Source organism: Dipodomys merriami, unplaced genomic scaffold (genome assembly GCF_024711535.1).
Source record: "Dipodomys merriami isolate MVZ:Mamm:240054 unplaced genomic scaffold, mDipMer1.0.p SCAF_4, whole genome shotgun sequence".
NCBI lineage: Eukaryota > Metazoa > Chordata > Mammalia > Rodentia > Heteromyidae > Dipodomys > Dipodomys merriami.
The window spans coordinates 82,410,781-82,427,404 of record NW_027205603.1 but is presented as its reverse complement, the minus strand read 5'-3'; the positions used below and the strand labels follow the sequence as shown (position 1 = coordinate 82,427,404).

The following is a 16,624-nucleotide window of genomic DNA, read 5'->3' as shown; positions in this document are numbered from 1 at the left end:
TTTCAGTAAGGGACTGAGGCCAATGAAGGGGAGAGGGAATGACATTGGGACAACTGGATAGTCACAAAACAATGAAATTGGCCAGTGATGGGTCATGCCTGTAATCCTAGTTACTCAGTTGGCTGAGCTCTGAGGATAATGGTTTGAAGCTAGCCTGTGGCTCAAGTGCTAGCTAAGCAAAAAAGCTGAGGGGCAGTGCCTAGGCCCTGAGTTCAAGCCCAGGATCAGGATCAGCACACGCGCACGTACGTACACACACACACACACACACACACACACACACACACACACACACACACACACACACACACACACACACACACACACACACACACACACACACACACACACACACACACACACACACACACACACACACACACACACACACACACGGCACTGGACCTTAAACTGAAAACATATAAAAACTCAAAATGAATGTAGTCATGAAAACTATAAAACTCTTAGAAAAAAATAGAAGTCTGTATGACCTATGACTTATCAATGGAGTTTTAGACATGACACAAACACATGAACAATAAAAGAACTTTCTCAAAATTAAAAAATATTATGCTTCAGAGCCAGACATAGTAGTGCATGATATAATCCCAATTACTCAAGACAGGAGGATCATAGCTCAGATCATCCAACAAAAAGTACAAGACACTATCTGAAAAACAAATTAATAGCAAAAAGGACTTGGGGTATATCTCAAGTAGTAACAATACTTGCCTAACAAACACAAAGGCCTGAGGGACATACAAAATATATCATGTCCGGAAGTGGCGCAGTGGCTTAAGTGGTAGAGCGCTAGCCTTGAGCTAAAGAGCTGAAGGACAGTGCCCAGGCCCAGGTTCAAGTCTCATTACCAAAAAAAAAAAAAAAAAGTTTCAAAATATATCATGTCCATACAATGAATATTTTTCTGTTATAAAGAGAAATGAAATGATGAATGATAGATGTTACAAAATGGATGAACCTTGAAAACAGAGAAAGATATCAGTCACCCAGGACAACATATTATAGCCCAGAGCTGGTAGCTCACACCTGTAATCCTAGCTACTCAGGAGGCTGAGGTCTGAGGATCATGGTTCAAAGCCAGCCCTGGCAGAAAAGTCCATGAAACTCTTATCTCCAATAAACCACTAGAAAACCAGAAGTGACACTGTGGCTCAAATGGTAGAGCACTCACCTTGAGCTGAAGAGCTCAAAGACAGCACCCAGGCACAGAGTTGAAGCTCCACGACCAACAAAAAACAAAAACACAAACACAAACAAGGGGCTGGGAAGGTGGCTCCGCCGTAGAGCGCTTGCCTTGCATGTATGAGGCCCTAGGTTCAATACCTCAGTACCACATAAGCAGAAAAAGGTGGAAGTGGCGCTGTGGCTCAAGTGGTAGAGCACTAGCCTTTAGCTGAAAAGCTGAGGGACAGTGCCCAGGCCCAGAGTTCAGGCCCACGACCAACAAAAACAAAAACAAAAAAACACAAAAACATAAGCTGAAAGTGGAGGTGTAGCTAAAGTGGTATAGCACCAGCCATGAGTAGAAAAAGCTAAACAAGAATGTAAGGTCTTGAGTTCAAGCTCTAGTATATGGCACACATTCACACACACACACACACACACACACACACACACACACAAACCACATATAATTCCATTTCTAAGCAATGTCCTGAAGTGGCACATTTACAGCTATAAGTTAGCTAAAAATGATTAGCTCTTAGGACTGGAAGGAAGAGAGGATGTGAAGACTGAGATAGCTAAAGGGGGTAGAAATTCTTGGGGATTGCAGGGGTTTGTTCAGGCTTTGATCTTTGTTTTTGTTTTGTAATTTTCTTCTGACATATTGTCTAACTGTAGCATAGGGTAGCCTTGAACTCCTGATCTACCTCAGACTCCTGAATCCTGGGATTTATCACCATGCCCAGCCAGGATTTCTGCTTTTGAGTGGAAGATTGTGATGATGGTTGTGTATATCCATAAATATTCAAAAAAACACTAAACAGTATACTTTAAGGGTGAATACTAGAGTATGTGAAGTATGTCTTAATGAGGTTATTTTTAAATTTACCAAACAAAAGAACAATAAAGTTAATGGAATTCAGGGAGTGATTAACTCTCTGAAGGAGGGATTAGAAAGAAAAGTAGGTTACAATGAGTAAAATCCCATTAATAACAATTAAAGTGGTTAAATTTCACTACAGCAAAATGGCACCCCACAATGAAAGCTGCTTTACTTAATGTCTCAAACTTCATGGCTATACATGCAAAGGTAATGAGATATGCTGACATATACAAGCTATGCACAAAAGTGTGCATGTGTGTGCACATGTGCACCTGCACACATTCAACAACACAGCATCACATTCATTATTCTAGATAATCCTAGTCATTTTTTTCTTTTAAATCAAGCCTCACTATGTAGCCCTGTCTAGCTCAGACGTGCCACGTAGCCCTGACAGGTCTGGAACTCACTACATAGCCCAGGCTGACCTCTAACTCTCAAAGGAAGTTAAGGCAAGTCATTTAAACCTTGTGACCACAGGTTTCTAGCCTGTCAACTGTCTACTTCATTTTCATAAGATTGTTACAGAAAAAAAGATCTATACTAAGATCTGTAAATCGGTGCAAACATTCTTATCTTCACCTTTTTTAACATGTTTATCAGATAAGATAAAGAATAGTTGACTGGTACAGGTGGCTCTCATTTCTAGTCCTAGCTACTCAGGAGGCTATATCTGAGGATCCAGATTCGAAACCAGCCCAGCCAGTAAAGTCTATGAGACTCTTATTTTGAATTAAATATCAAAAAGTTGGAACTGAAGCTCAAGTGGTGTGCTAGCCTTGTGCAAAAGAAGTTCAGGGATAGGGCCCAGGCCCTGAGTTCAAGCCCCAGGACTGGCACACACACACAAAAAAGTAAATATTGCGTAACTAACTTCAGAAAGTGCAAAGGGCTTTTACAAAAGAGCAACTTAAGTATATGACTTTCGGTAAGACACATCTCATGAGATGAAACTTACAACAGTATTTTTTAGTAATCCATGGACATGAAAGCTTGTCAAGCCTCAGATCAAGCCCTTATGAAATTCTACTTAATTACTAACACACACATACACAAATTATTACTATCTTTTCCCTATCCTCTTTTTAGGTATCACTTTATATTTTGGTTTGGCAAAATTTCAGCTTTATAGATAGACGTGAAAGACTATCATCTATGATTTTTCCTCCCACTAGGACCCCTCTGCTTCCTTTCCATTTGCAGTACTAGGGTTTGAACTCAGGGCAAACACTCTTAACCAGTTGAGTCATATCCTCAGTGCCTTTAGTTTTAGGGTTTTTTGTTGTTGTTGTTGTTGTTTTCAGCTAGGGTCTCATTTTTTGCCAAGGGCAGGCCTTAGACCTCTGCTTCCTAGTTATCTGGGATTAGAATGATATACTACCATGTCTGGCTAACATCTTTTTTTGAGGGGGAGGACCTGTCTCAAACTAAAATCCTCCTATCTTTACCTCTTATGTAGCTGGGATTACAGCTGCACCTCTATGCTCAACCCCCATACAATGATTTTTATCTAGACCATAGACCAGTTAACTATAGTGTACTAGTGGTCAAATCACATCATTTGTTTATATACTGTTTAAGGATTTATTTTACAGAATAAAAACACAAAAGGTACCACAAAAATTGTACAGAAGAAAAAGTCAAATCTTAGCTGGAAAACAGAACCATATTATCTGGATCTTTTTAAGCCCTTATGTATAATGGTGTGAATGCAGACTTATAGCCAAGGCAGAGCAGTGAATGAATAGACAGAAAGCAGAGAAACCAAAGAAGAGAACAGCTGGGCTGAGGAATATAAGAATGTCTGTATAAAAAGGATAACAAGGAAGCTTAGCCTTGAAGATGACAATGTGGCCTACAAACACTCTATCTGCGAAAGCACATTCCAAGAACAGGAAGTCATGTGAACAAAGGCAACAGGTTTTTTTTTGCACACAGTGGTCCTTAGAATCCTCTCAAAGATTGTTATGCAGTATAAAAAAAGATGAAACCAGTGACATCATGAACATTCCTGTACACTATGTTCAGCAAAAATAGCTACCATTTTTGGAGAGTAAATGCCAGATACTTTGGCCATAGGCAAAGAAATGATCAAACAACAGCTCTACAGAGATAATTCATGGTAATTAATTAAGATATATAGACTCCTAGCCCAAGTTTTAAAAAACCTCAGTGAGGAAACTGTAGAACATCCAATGGATTCTCCAAAGTACTTCAGTGAGTAACTCTCATCTGCAGGTGTTATGTTGGCAAAACTCTACTACCTACAGTGAGAAGAGATTGCAGCAGTCAGAATGAGAAGAGGATTTGTATTACAGCTTACTGTAATTGAAAATGGGGAAAAAAAATCACACTCATAAAAGTTGGTGGTATGTGTGTGTGCGTGCGTGCGTGCGTGCGTGCGTGCGTGTGTGTGTGTGTGTGTGTGTGTGTGTTAGTACTGGGCTTGAACTCAAAGCCTGGCACTGTCCCTTAGCTTTTTCTGTTCAAGGCTGGAGCTCTACCACCTGAGCCACATCTCCAGTTCTGGCTAACTTTTTTGGGGGGAAGACGATAAATTGAAGATAAGAGTCCCATGAATTTTCCTTCCTCCGGGAGGCTTCAAATGGCTACCCTCAGATCTCAGCCTCCTAAATACAGCTAGGAAGATAGGTGTAAGCTACCAATGCCCAGATGAATAAATACTTAAAAAAATATGTATTTCTGATCAGAAAGAAAAGCTCCTCTGAGATACAGTATTCAGCCCTTGATCAAACTCAAGGCTAAGTTTTCTTGCTTATGAAATAACAGTAACAGTAATATTTATCTAAACTGCAACGTTATTTTAAGAGTTAAATGAGCAAATACACATGACAATGAGAACATACCATATACACAAAGGCATTGTGAACAGGCAGCCTATTAATAGGTTTAGTGGTTATAACTATTTATAGGTTGCCTACTAAGTACAGTCTACAAAAGAAGTATGCATACTAGATACAGAATTAAGTTAAGCTATACAGTAGAAAAGTCATTCACTAATTCTTCATTAGGACAGGGAGTCCCACAACATCTCTGGTGGAACATATCATTCATTACCATGGAATTCCTCTTACCTTTGCATGACACATTTTTCTCATCTGCTAATTAAATCATGACCCTTTTGAGGGCATAGACTAATAAATAATCAGTGATGAATCAATGTAGTATGCTAATAACTACCTCGTAATAATGAAAGCCAAACAAATTCATAGAAATAAATGCTGAATCACTGTTGTACAGTAAAAAGGGTTCAAGCACTACCCACAAAGAAGAAAGCAAAATCTTTTGTCTTTAAGCAACAGCCACCACTGCTGCCATCACCAGTTAATAGACAGTAAGTGAATTTTATTAATATTCTCCCTCTACCATCCCCTAATTTCTCACTGTGTTTAACTTCTTCAGCTGACATTTCTTTCTGCTCACTTATTTATTCCTCATTCTAGATGGAACACTACAGTTAGTTATAATGAATCCAAAACCAAAGGTGTTGACAGAAGATGGCTTCCAATTTTTCTTTCACTAAGTTTAAGAAACAATGAAATAGTGATGAAAATCACTATTACTTTTAGGTCAACCACCACTATGACAGATAAGCATTCCAATGAAGGGAAGAGTAGACCCGGGGGAAAATGAAACTGCCTTTCAACCAGTCAAATTCCACGAGGCCTTCAAAAGAAATTCATGCAAGGAATATGCCTCTTGCAACTTAGTCACATGCAAAAATGAAGCAAGAAGCACATCTGTTTGGAGCTAGCCCCAAATGCCTCTAGTTCTTCAAACTAGGTTCCTAACTCCCACCCACAGAGAGAAAGCCAGTGCCTGAGGCAGCACCCAGGGACAAGCAAATTAACATTTCCAAGGTCAATTGCTGACAGGCTTAATTGTTTACAGCATCTAGCTGGTGAAGTTAGAGGCCTAACCTCCCCTGCTGGCCCAATACCATAGGAAACTAGCCACACCAACTACAAACTTTGAAAGTACTGTAGCTGTGGACTCAAATTAACATATTTCACACAGAACCTAATATAGGTAGGATCCTCAGAAGTTTTTTTTGTTTTTTTTTTTTTCATTTTAGAAGGGCTAAACAATTTGAGGAAAAACCTCAAATACCAACCACGCCAGAGGTAAAGGAGTGACAAGTACAAAGGAAATCAAAACCTAAAATCTCATTGAACTGATTAGTCTGATCTGAATATGCACCCCAAAGCTGCTAATACATGCAAAACTAGTTGATCTAGCTACCTCTAGGATGTCAAAATCACCTACCTGCCAGCCTTTATGCGGTATCCATTTGCCACAGGTGGCTGAGAAGCACAGGAAACGAAGCTAGTCCTTATTCAGATACACCACCATTAAGATTGTGGTTCTAGCTAGCATTCATCCTCCCAAAAATGTCAAAATAACTCCCTAATAACTTTTATATTGATGACATGTTGAATTAGAGAAACTGGGTTAATTAAATATTACTAAAATTAATTTAGCCTTATCTTTTGCAATGATGACTCTTGAAAATTTCAACTTATACACTATTTTTATTGTACAACACTGCTACATATAAATATTCTACACTTTTATATAACAATAAATATATGACAGAAAGAAGAGGGAGAAAAAACAAATCTGTGTGATATACTGGTTTCTAAAATAATCAAACTGGTGCCAACTATGTTGTTAATCTAATAAAGATTTCTTTCTGCTTACGAGCCAGAAGATGTCATTAAAAAAGGAATCCAATGTTTCAAAAATGATTCTAAAGTCTATTCTACTTCTGCCATGAATTATCGTTATCTGTTTGGCCTTAAGCCACTCTTAATTCTTGCCAAGGAACAGGCAATGCCACCAGTGGAGTGGCTTCGATTCACTGTATTTCCCCCAGTATGAGGCTAATTCATGCCCTATTAGGTCACTGAAACCTAACCCAAGCTACAGCTCCAAAGATAAAAAAGCAGAACTAATAGAAAGATTACTTTTAAGAGTCTAGAAAAACCCAGATGGTATCCAGGTACTATACATGCTCTATTTAAAAACCAGAAAGTGACTCATGTACTATTTTGAAAAGTGACATCCTAATGTGAATAGGCAAGCTTAGCAAACAGGAGAAGACAGCAAGCAATTATTTCCACACATGCCATCATGAGAAAAAACGATGCCAATTTTCAGGATGTTACAGTCAGAGGAAGAAAGTGTGGAGGTGTTGGAAGGGTGGAAATGTATGGAGTGAGACTTTAAGGTAACCGCAGGGTGGGGAGACCAAGAGCAGCCACTAGCTCTTACAAAGGGCATTACTAAAAGTTCTCACTGAGAAAGCCAATAGAAGAAATACAGTTCACATTTTCTAATATTCTAAAACTGTCCCAAACACAGCCAGCCGACCAGAAGATGTATGAAGCTACACAATATTTTTGTGAACAATGTGTTCAAGTCTTTTAAAAGTGTGTTTTTACATGTAATCAACAATAGTCACAATCCACTTGAGATGTACATTTCTTTTGTAACAGATCCTGTATTAACCACTGGTAAATGGAGTGGAATAACTTGTATCAATGAAAATGAGCAGCATTTATGGATGAACTGATCTCAAAATACTGCCATCTTAGTAGTTCTATAGTTTATCTGGCCTGATAGGATTGAAACATTTTTACTTTTATATATGTGGAATAATTCAGGCTAAAATCCAGTAACTTAACAACTATGTTTTACATAAATCTGAACTCTGCAATAAAGAAACCTAAGTTTGCAAGGCCAATGATCACTTTCCAAGAAGTGTTCTGATGCCATCTAGTGGCATCAGCAACTATATCACCTGAAACCAGTCAGAAACACAACTCCAGCCCTACAGAGCCAATGCCATTGGGAAGGTCCAGCAATCTGTTCTAATAAGACCACCCAGGGTTTCTGATGCACCTCCACCTTTCTGTAAGGATTTAGTTGGGGCCGTTATAGAAAAATTAAATGCAGCCTTAAGAAATTAGGTTTATAAATTAACCAAAGGGCTTCTTCCCTAATTTGGGGCAGCAACTTGTTTTTTCTTATTCTGGATCCAAAGTTTTGACTAAGGCAACAGTCTCAAGGTCCATTTAGAATTGACATACAGTTTCAACATCTGATAAGCCTCACATGAGTTCCAAATGCTGAAAATTCAATGAGGACTGGGTACACTAATCAAAACTAATCACAAAAAACTGTTCACATTTAAAAAGGCCAAGGAAACAAAGAAAAAGAATTGACTCTATCATTAAAGTATTGGGATATGGCCTATTACTTATTCTTAAGGAAAGGTACCTCCCCAGGAACACATGAAGAGCCTAAGAGGACTAACATTGATTCATTTTTCAAACATAGCTGCTGTGTAAAATTGCTCTATGCAACTATGTGATAAAGTCCTCAAGATCAGAAAACTGAGAAATCTCTATAAACTGTTTCTCTCCATCAAGATCTTAGAGGCTGGCTTCCTTGAATATCAAATTAAAACAATGACATTTCAATAAAGGAAGTCCCACAATGTATTTATATATTCACATATTCACACTGTTTTAAATTCAGCTTAACATTATTCCATTTTTTTGGGTTCAAAGCTCCTATTTATACATAAAGATTCCCATGGCTGAAACTTTAAAAGTCTGTATTATTCATAATTAAAGATTCCTATGGATGAAATTTAAAAACTGTAACAAAAGCTACACCTACTGTAGTGTAGTCGATGGACATAATTAAACACCATTCTTTACTCTGAAGGTCAAAGAAAGTAAATGAATTTTGAGGAGCTAGCTTGTAACCCAAGCTCAAGTACAATGGGGAACACCCCAGACACTGTCAGACTAGCTGTGTTGACTAGTTTTTTTTTTTTTTCCCAGTCAATACAAAATTTGAGAATTAGAGACAGACCTGTTAATTCTAACACTGTAAGAACAACTGCCCTCAATTGAGGAGCTGACAACTATTCTATCCTTTTTCCTTTTCAAACTTCACAGATGCATTAATGAAAATAAGCCACAGAAAGATAATGCAGATAAAATGTAATTGAGATTACAAATAATTCAACAAAAAATGTTGAATTTCACCATTTTTAACAATAATTTTTTGGAGTGTCACTGTGCCTACATACCACTCTACAGCTTTGCCCATTCAAATGACCTTCTTTCTCTTTATTAGCTCTGGGACTTGCGTCAGAAAAACTAATTTCCTGAGTTTTAGTCTTCCGTATTTAACAGCTAGCAATAGTAACACAAACTTTGTGTATTTGCTATAAGAACTAAAGAAAAATATACTACACAATGCCAGGACATCACTAACACCTGTTTCTGTAGTTTCTATGTTAAATGTCCCCCAAAAGGCTAAGTAAAGGTTTGCCCACCTACTGGCAACATTATTGGAAGGCGTGGAATCTTTGGGAGATGGGACTTTGTTGGAGGGTCTTAGGTTGTTGGCAGCTTGGCCTTGAAACCAATAGTAGGATCTGGTCCCTTCCTTGACTCTTTCACTTCCTGGCAATGAGGTGAATAGCTTCGCTGTTATAAGTTCTCTCCAGTCTGTGTTGACTCACTACATGCATAGACCAAGATCCAAACTCATCATACACTGGGAGCTCCAAAACTGGGAGCAAAACTCTCTCTTCTCTCTGTCTCCCCCTTTCTCCCACCCTCACCCCCCCTCCCTCTTTCCGTGGCCTTTCAGATGTTATTTATTAGGTCAAATAAGCAAACATTTCTATGAGGTAACAAAATAATAATAAATGAGCAACAGAGTATGAGAAATCTTCACATCAAAAATTACAAACAGGACAATCCCAAATGTACAACACAAGGGACACATGAGGAGACTGAGATCCAGGGATTTTGCATCTGTTACAGTCTGTTTGTTGTTAAAGGATTATCTTTTAGTAGTCATTTTTTAATTATCTTTAAGGTGTTGCCATTTACTAAAGCGATTTATGAATATATCTTGGTCAACGTCACTCCTTTCAACAATCTCACCCATCCCTCCCCTACTCATCCCTACCTATTCCGTCCCACTCTTCTTAATTTTGTAGGATATACATTGGATTCTTAATTGCATTCTCCTCAACTTCTCTTCATTTGAAACCCCCCCTCCCCGCTTCCCTTGACCTCACCCCATCCATTTCCAGTACCACCTCCTGGTGTTTTATTTTGCTAAACTTTGACTTTGCCTTTCTATAGAAACTTGTCTCTTTATAAGCTAATTATCAGATATCTTCCAGGAATCTTTATTTTCTTCTTCTTCCTCTTTTATTTTCAATGCCAATACGAGGGCTTAAATTCTGGGTCTTATTTTTGCTTTTTCCACTCACAAACTTTGCACTTTGAGCCACACCTTTATTCAATTCCTTGGGTATTTTGTTATACTGATGGAAGCTCTCTAACACAGATATTAAAGACTACTGCTATACACCCTCAGTTTTTAGAAAGAGGGAAGAAAAAAAAGGTCATGGGTGGGTTACCCAGTGTGCAACTTTAGTATGTGTCTCTATAGTTATTTAGACTCAATGAGTCTCATATCCCCAACTGCAGAGGGGAGGTAAGATTTACCTTTCAGAGATTTTCACCACATGTAACTTTACTTAACAAGATGAGCTATCACAGGCTATGTCAGCTCCCTTTCTTTATACTTTTATACTCCCTGCTTTATACTTCTAATTCTCTAGATAGAATTAGTGAATTTTCTCAATAATTTTGCTTTCATAATATTTATCTTTTCTAACTGGCTCCAGGTATAAAAGTTGAGAAGATATGCGAATACTTATTTCTCCTTTTTTTGACATTTTTATTAGCATCAAATAGTTGTGCAAGGGGGTTTTACCATGTCCATTTATATATACAATATAATTTAACCAGTCATCCACTCTGTCATTCCCCCTCCTTCTTCTTCTCTCCATCTTCCCAGAGCAGTCTCAGACAAATAGTAATTTCTTGTGTTTATTGTTATTTTTATCATCATTGCAGCCACAATGAAACCTGTTGAAATTGTTTTAGGAAAGGGGGAAGAGGGAAAGGAATATGACAGAAGAGGTGAAACTAATTGGAAATAAGTAAAATAAGAGGTGAAACGAATTGGAAAATAAGTAAAATTGAAAATAAATAAATAGGCGATGGTAATTCATGCCTATAATCCTAACTATTTAGGAGGCTGAGATCTGAGGATCATGGTTCAAAGCTAGCCTGGGCAGGAACGTCCATGAGAATCTTTTCTCTAACTACCCATCAAAAAGCCAGAAGTGGAGCTGTGGCTCAAGTGCTACATTGTTAGGCTTGAAGGGTAAAATAATAATAAAATAATAATAATAATAATAATAAATCTCAGGGATAATGCAGTATCTAGGCCCTGAGTTCAAGCCCCAGGACCAGTATAAAAAAAAAAGTCAACCAAGTCAACTGCACTGGTATTTCAACCAATCATTAAATAATTCTCAAAGCATTTTAACATAAAACTACTCCTGATGGGTGAAGGTGGATTGTGAGAGATTATAATTTTATTTTCAGTTTTCCTATTTAGTAATTTTAACACATAGAAATGTAAAAAGTGTTTTATATGTTTTACATATAGAAGTATAAGATTTACAAAATATGAAAAAGCAAAAATGAATGTTACCTTTGAAACACCCAGATTTACAGTTATTCTCATAACTACTTATCATTCACAAATGTGAAAGGTCAGTTGTTTGTAAGGATAGCAAATATCAAAGACCATGTAATTTTTCCTTTGATGGTTACTTTCAGCTCATCATCAACTCTGAAATGTCAAAAATATAAACTTTGTTTCTTGGACATGTAGAGGCTAAAGTGAGAATAAAGAAATTGGAGCGAAGAAGGTGAATAATTTCCAAATACAGTGTAACTATGTGTGAAGATGGCATAAGGAACGCTGTTGATCAATAGGGAATTGGGAGAGTAGGGTTAAAAAATCAATACAAAGGGTTAATCTAAGCAAACCATAACATATCCAACTCTGAAATATCATGAACACACAAGAAGGAGAAGGAAGAGAAAGAGGAGAAAAGGGAAGAGGGGGCCGAGGGGGACAAGGGGAACAAGGAAGAGGAATCATCATCATCCATCAATGACAGGTGAGGAAAACAGGCTTTGATGGTGTAGGCATTGGAATGGAGAGGCTGGAAACAGGTAAATGAGTTTGAGTTTAGTTAATAAAGTTTATTTGCATGTATGAAAATAGAACTAAACCTGCTGAAATTGTTTTAAGAAGGGAGAGTAGGATGGGGGAAAGTAACAGAAGGGATGAAGTTCATCAGTGTACATTGTACACATATGTGTACACAGTGAACCACTCCCCTTGTACAATTAATGTTACTTTGGTGGGGTGGGGGGGGGCGCGAAAATTGGATCTAAAATGGTGATGATTCTTAGCCAGAATAAAAATTTTGATACTGAAAGAACCAACTACAATATAACTATAACAGCAGTCTATCAGTTTCCTGTAGCATTTATCAGAAAGGATTCCAACTGACTGCATGGAAGCAGAAACCTGATAGCTGACGCTTGGTCCAAAAGGCTTATTTTTCTGCAATTACAATACGCCTAAAGAAGACAGTGCAGATATACTATATTGGCCCCAAAAGGTCTCAACTACATCCCTACAACCATATTCAATTCCACCTGTACAAACAAGGCAAAGAAATTATCATCTCTGGCTTCAGAACTTTATATAGAGTGTCCAAGGCAAGTTGTTAACAAGTATAAACCTACAAAGACACAGGCATACCTTCTTTATTAGGAATCTGTTTGAATTAGATGGGAAATACAGCTTTGACCAACAGCAAGATAAACCAGTAGCTACCAAACAAAGGAAGAGTGGCAATTAAAAAAAAAAAAAAGTTCCCATTAGCAGTTTCTTCTAAGTCATCACATGCAAATAAAAGACTGAAATTGGAGGAGAATATCCAGTCCCAAGTGCTCAGTACCATCAGGTCTCCCAATTGAGCGAGGGACTCAAACTTGCATAGACTGTCTGCTCCTGACAGTCAACATTTGTGCTGAACTAGAGGCAGCTCATTCGTCAGCTTTGACTACTAGGGTAAAGCAGATTCTCAGGAGGCTACCTGACCTACACACGTGGAAAGAGCTGCTTGTATTGTTATGAGTCTGGGGCTATGTGTGAGAGTCCTGAGTTCCTGGGTCAATTTGCTGTTGAAACTGCAAAACAGGCATGATCCTAGCCAAACCCTTTCTTGCACTTTAGCCCTGCATCACAATATTGGGATCATATAAGAAATCACATGTCAGAACACCATTGTACCTAGCACACTGAAATTGTGTAGCAAATTTATTATTTTTACTGTCATGGCCATCATAATCAATAACATACTTGCAGCTAGTCCAACAAACACCCCGCCTGATTAAAATAAAGTCTTTCTACCCTGGAGTTCCAAAGTCCTAGGAAGAAAAACAAAGAATCAACATAAATGTCCATCAATAGATGAATAGATTTTTAAAATGCAGAATATATACACTAATTACTATTCAGGCATAAAAATAAAATCTTGTCAATTACAACAACATGGATGGAACTGGAATATACAATGTTAAATGAAATTATCAGGCACAAAAAGACAACTATTACATGGTCTCACTCACATATGGAATTAGAAAGCTTATCCTACAAAAGTTGAGAGTACTATAGTGGTTACAAGATGCTGTAGAAACTGAGGATGAAAAGAAGAAATGTACTCATTACCTGACTCATGCAACTGTAACCCCTCTACATATCCCCTCTATAATAACAATATAGACAAATATCTCTATCTATATATACACACACAGACACAGATACAGACACACACACACACATACTGAGAGATGGGACAAGGTTGGTCAATGAGCACAAAGTTATAGTTAGTAGAAGTAAGTTCTGGTGTCCTACAGCACAGTACGACTGACTGCAGATAACATATCACAAAAACACTAAAAGAAAGGATTTTAAGTGATTCACCAAAAAGAAATGACAAATGTCTAAAAAGATGGACTTACTTACCCTGATTTGAACACTATTCATTGGACAAATGTGCATCACAGTGAGAATTTCCATGCCAATTTTTAAAAAGACACTGAGAAGCCAGGCACTGATGGCTGAGATCTGAGGATCAAGGTTCAAGCCAGCCCGGGCAAGGAAGTCTCTGAGATTCTTATCGCCAATAAACCACCAGAAAACTGGAAGTGGTGCTGTGGCTCAAGTGGTAGAGCGCTGGCCTTGAGCTAAAGAGCTAAGGGACAGCACCCAAGCCCAGAGTTCAAGCCCCACAACTGACAAAACAAAAAAACAAAAAAACAAAAAAAACACTGAGAAAACCAAATTAAATACTAATTTTGCCATACATTTTTGAGAGGTTTTATAGTTTTGTTTTGATATAATTGGCAGCAAGAGAAATTCATTGAATTTATAATTGGCTCTGATTTGATTTCTTACTAATTGTTATGTACACTTGGAAATTCTTGTGAAGAGGAAGTTATTTTACACCAAGTTATTTGGAAACAATGAGAATTTTCTTGAATATGTAAATACTTTCTCAACTGACTAATTATGTTTTAGGATATTTATTATTATAAATAATCACTTGTCATATAAAAATCAGCTTACCAAAAAGCCCTTTACTAAGTTACCCCTGTTGGCAGGGCTTTCTTACTACAGAGAATTTCTCCTGGTTCTTCTTCAGCATTCAAGCTCACTTTCATAGGACAGTGATTCCTAGATCCTTTCAGGGGCCCACAGGTTATTTGCATTATATTTATTTAAATTATTTTCATATTAAAATTATTTTCATAATTTTAAAATGCTATTTGTTTTGCTTTTACTATATTGAATATTTGACTGATGGCACAAAAGCAATTGTGGAAAAACTGCTGGTGCCTTAGCATAAATCACAGCAATGGTAAGTCACCATATCCTTTGCCATGCACTCAAATCAAACAGTTTAAGAGTCTTTGATGAACCACCACAATTTATTATTAAATTTACTAAAGCTTAATCATTACAGGTATTTTACCATTGTGAAATGAAAGGGTAAGTATGAATAAATCACTGCTGCTGTGTATCAAAGAACGTCAGTTCTCAGCGAAGAGACTGTGTAACTTCTGGAGCTGCAGGCTGAACTACCAGCTTGTTCATGGAGTATACTCTGAATGTGAACGATGACTAAGAGGCTTTCTGAGAAGGGTCTCAGAATGCTTTGTAACAGATAATTTAGCACTTCTAAGCCCACCCTAAAGCTTAAAAACATCCAGGAAAGGATCAATCCAACCCAGATTACTTCAGTATCCACCAAAACAAACTTCAACACTTCTTAAAGGAAGGCAACCAAATGTATACTTTCAACATCATAACATGGGGGTGGGCGGAAGTGTCACAACTAATGTCCTTGGGAAGAAGTGATGACAGAATTATCAGATGAAGACAATAAAACAGCTTTTATAAACATGTTTTATATATTCCAGAATATAGAGGAAAACATGAATGTGTTAAAGAAAGAAGTGGAAAATAGGAACCAAAAATTCTATTTAATTTTGTTACATCAGTCTTCAACAACTAAAAAAACAAAGTATCAGAACTTTAAAACTCACTGGAGAGAATTAACAACAGATTAAGACACAGAAGATGAACTTGCAGACACAGTAATTCAAACTCTTCAAATTGAAGCCACAGAATAAAAAGATTAAAAAAATAAATCAAATGAGCGCCAGTCATTTCATGGACAATATAAATTACAAGTACATAAATCTAAACCATTCAAGAAACAGCACACCAGATACGAAAAATCATACCAAGATACACCAGACATTGCTCAAAATCAGTGTCATACACACACACACACACACACACACACACACACACACACACACACACACACACACACACACACACACACACACACACACACACACACACACACACACACACACACACAGAGAAAAGATTATATCAGCACCTAGGTTCCATAGAAAATACAAACTAAAAACAACTGTATCCCAAAGAAGAAAGTATCATTTTTCTAGATCTGCTTGACAAAAATGAAGGTAAGGGTCTTCAAAGTTGAATTCTTACTTTTGTAGAGGTCTTCCTTTGCTGGTATCCCTGGAATAAGCTTAGTTTAATGGGTAATCAAGCACGAACAAAGTATAGTTAAACTGGAAAACAACAGTATGATAATGTAGTTATATACTTTATAGTTCAGATATATCACATACTTTAGAACACATGCTTCTTGAGTGTGGGAATCAACATGTTTGTCCATAAATTTCTGGAGCAGTTCCTAGTGGAACACAACCAGTAAATACACACAGAATTAAGTCAATCTCATTTTGCCCTCAGCACATTGCTATGTGATAAGTAGAATAAGGTGAGAAAACAGATACCTGATGGAGTTAGATGATTAATCCAAGAACACTCAAAAGCAGTCCCAGAGTAATACCACCACATGGTATTACCACAAAGCAGACACACACACACACACCCATGCATAGTATTACCACAAAGCAGACACACACACACACACACACACACACACACACA

The 16,624-nt window shown here is 37.5% G+C and overlaps 1 protein-coding gene across 3 annotated transcripts in view; it reads right to left on the bottom strand.

Moving 5' to 3' along the window:
• Nucleotides 1-16,624, bottom strand: part of Nsmce2 (NSE2 (MMS21) homolog, SMC5-SMC6 complex SUMO ligase) — a 206,795-nt gene that overhangs the window by 183,313 nt on the left and 6,858 nt on the right. The gene's annotated exons all lie outside the window — the stretch shown is intronic.